The following is a 6000-nucleotide window of genomic DNA, read 5'->3' on the forward strand; positions in this document are numbered from 1 at the left end:
ACTGTGCGCTCTCAATCCATGCCTGTCTACATGTTTGTGTGTCACCAATTAGAGTACTTGCAAGACTGTTATTTGTGATATTACTTTGTGCGAGTGTGTGTGTAGGTGCGTGTGTGTACAGTGTGTCTAAATTGGAAGGCTGTAATTAAATGCGTAGACCTCTCCACTATCTCCTCCTCCAGCCAGCGCCAGTGACGCACAAACCGCAGCACAGCCATGAGTCATCAGGCCCCCAGGATCACCACCCCTCCTTCTATCTCTCTATCCCTGCCTCCATCCACCTCTACACAGCTCTCTATAACCCTCTCTGCCTCTCACTACACATTCCTATGTCCCACTCTTTCTAAATTACCCACCATCCCTCTCCTCCCTCCGGCACACGCACGATACCAGCCGCTTTTTTCCATGTACACTTCTTGAGATTCGTGCTCAATTTCCACCTCGATCCGACACGCTCCTGTTTATCTCTCCACATCGGGCCATCGATCTCTCTACTGCACCCCCACCACCTTCCCTCTTCACTCGATCTGTCTTTGCCCTCTTTATCTCCCCTGTTAACCTCTCCACGCCCACCCGTGAACCGATGGGTTATTAAGTTTGCCACAGTTGCAAGCGGTGAAGGAACAGAAGGCGACATTGGGAGGGACAAGAGGGAGAGCAACTTACGGGGGTAGACAAAAGAGACAGGCTCAAATTTTGAGGAGAAAGGAGTGGGAATGGGGAGAGAAGGCAGCGAGCAAAAGAGCAGCAGTGACAGTTTGTACGATGTAAAGAGCAGCGAAGGCAAGTGAACAAGTGAAAGGAAACGAGAGAGAGAAAAGGAGGAGAGCGTGATTTGAGGCATTTGCCACCTGGCGTCCTGAATCATTATCTGACTCATGCTAATCTCTTATCTTCTCAGCCAAACACACACAGAAGCACACACACACATACACAGAAATGCAGATTATTATTTAAAAAAAAAAAAAAATAGCGCAAGGAGAGTCAAAGCAGCACTCTTGAATGTCAGACAGCGTAAGAAAAGAAGAGTCAGGGGGCACCGGAGAGTAAAGATGAGAAACACTCAAAGGACAGAGAGGAGAGGATCTCTCTCAGCTGTCTGACGAAGTCTCCGACGCAGTTAGAGGAAAAAAGGGGATGTTTCATTTCCATCTCTCTGACTGTTTATGATATGGGTAGGAAGGGAGAGCATATTAAATGTATGACTCATAAATGTGTGCGCCTCTGTGCCCCACCAACGCCCTGCAGAGAGGGTTTGCATCCACTGCTGCACGAGGGATAAAAAAAAAGGCAATTTCGTGCTTTAGTTGGTGTGGTTATCCAATTAGTTACACAAAACATGTGGCTAAGCGGATATATGCCAACATGCTTCTGTTCCTGATAGATGTTTTATCCCCAAGAGAACCTTCACGAATATATAGCAAAGCTGTCTGATGAAATATTACATTTTGAGTGCAATAGTTTTGTATTCGGCATTAGTTGTTTCAGTTTGACAGAGAGGATCATGCGCGGTTATCCTCTGAGCTGGGAATTCTGCACACGGATGCCGTAAGCCGTGTGTTCATTAACAAAGCCAAGCGGCTTGACTGTATAAAGGTTTCCCACAGACTAATGTTATTTATTATCTTGTTCCAGCATGTGCACATTAATCATCTGCGAATCTTGGACATTCCTGATAAAGCCAGCTTTTTTTTTCAGCATGTGAATAAACCCAAAAATGATATGTGGAAATCTTCATTTAGAATAGACCTTATCTGTGAAACATACTGTAATATGGAATAACCCAGGAATATTTCCTTTAAGATACAAAACAAGTTGTATGCAACCAAAATTTTCCTGTCAGTTTTCAGAGTTTGGGAATAATACTAGTTGCATATATGTATATATATATATATGGTGCCGTTTACACGAGACCGTTTTCATTTTGAAACGGTGTCGTTTTGATGCGTTTCGGCCTTCTGTTTACACGACAACAGAGTGAAAACGATGTGTTTCAGAAACGGGGTCCAGAGTGGAGCGTTTCAGAAACGCACCGGCTTGCGTTTTCGTGTAAACACTTGAAACGGGGTGATTTGAAAACGCTCGACTCGCACATGCGCACTATGGTTGCGACGGCCAGTTTTTCGCGCACGCGCAAACTGATAAACAGTACTCGCGGATTCACGAGTGCTTCTTATGCTTTTCCTGTGTTTTTACCGTTTTGTAATTCAGCGTTGTGTGCAGCAGCGATCCAACCTCATCATCGGTCCACACAAAACCTCTCACATTGGCCGTTTTGTAAGTAATGAACAATTTGCCGCACTACCTACTGTGTCACTCCACGCATGCGCGTCTTGCGTAAACAAACTTTGCAAAGAGAAAACCAACGCCAACTTGTGGCCTGGCATGGGAACTACATCGTTTTCATCGTTTCACATGTCCTCGTGTAAACGCGGATCGTTTCTGAAACGCCATCGTGTAAACGAAAGGCTGAAACGCATCAAAACGACACCGTTTCCAGTGAAAACGGCTTCGTGTAAACGGCACCTATATATATATATATATATATATATACAAGCAACACTCACTCTTCAGCACATAATTCAAAATCCAAGAGTGAATGACTCAGTGTTATAGCACTAGATACTACTCCACTGGAGCATCCCACATTTATTTCAAACATCTGAAATATTTATGACTTGAATTGGAAGTTGCCTAAAGTGTATTTTGAACAATACAGACTTTTAATAGCCCGCGACAGTGGAGATCACACAAAAAAGAAAAGGAACAAGAAAAAAGAAGTGCTTAGCGAAAACTGTGGCGTAATGATAACATCACTGTGAGCAGGATTTAAATGATTGCCTTTAGCTTACATAGTCTAATTTCTGAATATATCCCACTGCCAACACTACACAAACAAAGTGATAAACTTTGAATGTGTCTGCAGAAAAAAAAAAAAAATATATTAATTTTTGGAGGAGCTGAATTTAAATTCTTAATACTAAAAAATTCACCATTTCACTCCTTCTGCTAAAGATTCTGCTTGTTCTGAGGTAGGAAGGGATACCATGAATCTGAGCCTTTTCAACTTTAGGCTCTCCCAAACTTCTGAGCATAAGAGTATTTACAGGGTTCTTACTACTACTGTATTTCCTTCATCTACTCCATATAATGCTATGATATAGCAGCTCAGAATAAGACCAGTTCAATGTAATTTGATTTCTTCTCTTCTAGTCAATATATTGGACTAAATCCAGAAATGTCGCCTTACTAACAGTTAAAAACTATAAATCAAAAAACAAAACAAAAATGGCAGCTACCAAATTAAAATGCAATTCTAAAATGACACATTAGAAACACTGAAAGTGTTGATGTGTGCAAACATTTAAAACGTAAATAAAGTTATATGCTTTACTGTATAATGTTGCATTATGTGGCCAAAGGACACCCTGGTATTGGTGCCTCTGTCTTAAGTGGAAACCACAGACAGTATAAAACCCACTGGTTTCTGAACTCCTGTTTTCAACTTTCTAACTTCAATAGTTACTTCCTCCAAACCAGCAACATGTTTATTAGATCCCATTCCTACTAGACTGTTCAAAGAAGTCTTTCCAATTATTGATGCTTCAATCTTAAAAATGATCAATCTGTCTTTATTAGTTGGCTATGTACCACAGACCTTCAAGGTGGCTGTAATTAAACCGCTACTTAAAAAGCCATCACTTGACCCAGCTGTCTTAGCTAATTACAGGCCAATCTCCAACCTTCCTTTTCTCTCAAAGATTCTTGAAAGAGTAGTTGTAAAACAGCTAACTGATCATCTGCAGAGGAACGGTTTATTTGAAGAGTTTCAGTCAGGTTTCAGAATTCATCACAGTACAGAAACAGCATTAGTGAAGGTTACAAATGATCTTCTTACAGCCTCTGACAGTGGACTCATCTCTGTTCTTGTCCTGTTGGACCTCAGTGCAGCTTTTGATACTGTTGACCATAACATTTTATTACAGAGATTAGAGCATACTATAGGTATTAAAGGTACTGCACTGCAGTGGTTTGAATCATATTTATCTAATAGACTCCAATTTGTTCATCTAAATGGGGAGTCTTCTTCACACACTAAGGTTAATTATGGAGTTCCACAGGGTTCTGTGCTAGGACCAATTTTATTTACATTATACATGCTTCCCTTAGGCAGTATTATCAGAAAGAATTGCATCAATTTTCATTGTTATGCAGATTACCTATCAATGAAGCCAGATGACACACATCAATTAGTTAACCCCTTAACTGGCAGCAAAAAAATCACCTGACAAAAACTACATAACACCCTCTGGTTATTATTGGCTCTGAACAACCCATTTCATAGCCTATTAACTGGCTGCGTCTGGTCCGCCGGCCGAATGAAGTGCATTTATATGGCAGGCTAGACCCGCCCATTTTGACTGACACCTCATTCGGCCAATCATGTTAAGAAATGGGTTTCCCAGAGCCAATAATACTCAGAGGGCGTCACGTAGCTTTGTCAGGTGATTTGGTGCAGCCAGTTACATGATTGGCCGAATGACGTGTCAATAAAAATGGGAGGGTCTAGCCTGCCATATAAAAGGGACTACAAACGGCCCGTCACCGGGCCCTTGCCAGTTAAGGGGCTACACTGCAGGAATGTCATAAAGATATTAAGGCCTGGATGACCTCTAATTTCCTGCTTCTAAATTCAGATAAAACTGAAGTTCTTGTTCTCGGCCCCACAAATCTTAGAAACATGGTGTCTAACCACATAATTACTCTGGATGGCATTACTTTGGCCTCCAGTAACACTGTGAGAAATCTTGGAGTCATTTTTGACCAGGATATGTCCTTCAATGCACATATTAAACAAATATGTAGGACCGCTTTTTTACATTTGCGCAACATTTCTAAAATTAGAAACATCCTTTCTCAGAGTGATGCTGAAAAGCTAATTCATGCTTTTATTACTTCTAGGCTGGACTATTGTAATTCATTATTATCAGGCTGTTCTAAAAACTCCCTGAAAAGCCTTCAGCTGATCCAAAATGCTGCAGCTAGAGTACTGACAGGGACTAGAAAGAGAGAGCATATTTCTCCCATATTGGCTTCTCTTCATTGGCTCCCTGTTAAATCTAGAATAGAATTTAAAATCCTTCTCCTCACCTACAAGGTCTGGAATAATCAGGCCGCATCTTATCTCAAAGACCTTATAGTCCCATATCACCCAAATACAGCACTACTTAAGAGTAGAATGGGAGGCAGAGCCTTCAACTTTCAGGCCCCTCTTCTGTGGAACCAGCTCCCAGCTTGGATTCGGGAGACAGACACCCTCTCTATTTTTAAGATTGGGCTTAAAACTTTCCTTTTTGATCAAGCCTATAGTTAGGGCTGGATCAGGTGACCCTGAACCATCCCAGTTATGCTGCTATAGGCCTAGGCTGCTGGGGGGGTTCCCATAATGCACTGTTTCTTTTCATTCACCTTATTTACTTTGTTTATACTCCACTCTGCATTTAATCATTAATTGTTATTAATCTCTGTCTCTCTCTTCCACAGCATGTCTTTCTCTCCCCTCAGCCCAACCGGTCATGGCACATGACTGCCCCTCCCTGAGCCTGGTTCTGCTGGAGGTTTCTTCCTGTTAAGAGGGAGTTTTTCCTTCCCACTGTCGCCAAGTCCTTGCTCATAGGGGGTCGTTTTGACTGTTGAGTTTTTTCTGTATTATTGTAGGGTCTTTGCCCACCATACAAAGCGGCTTGAGGCGACAGTTTGTTGTGATTTGGTGCTATATAAATAAAATTGAATTGAACTGACCTGTTTTGAGGCCTCGAGAAGAGCGTTTCTGCCGTTGCAGTCTTGCTTGCAAAAAACCCCAAACAAAACAGATTTGACAAGGAGGGGTGAGTCTGACTGTGAAACTGCATGTTCATTGGTTAATGGCTTACAATTGACAACTTGTTGGCCAATGAGCATGCAGTTTTATACCAGAGCTAATCCTACATTTTTAACATT

Source organism: Archocentrus centrarchus, chromosome 14, assembly GCF_007364275.1.
Source record: "Archocentrus centrarchus isolate MPI-CPG fArcCen1 chromosome 14, fArcCen1, whole genome shotgun sequence".
NCBI classification, from domain to species: Eukaryota; Metazoa; Chordata; class Actinopteri; order Cichliformes; family Cichlidae; genus Archocentrus; species Archocentrus centrarchus.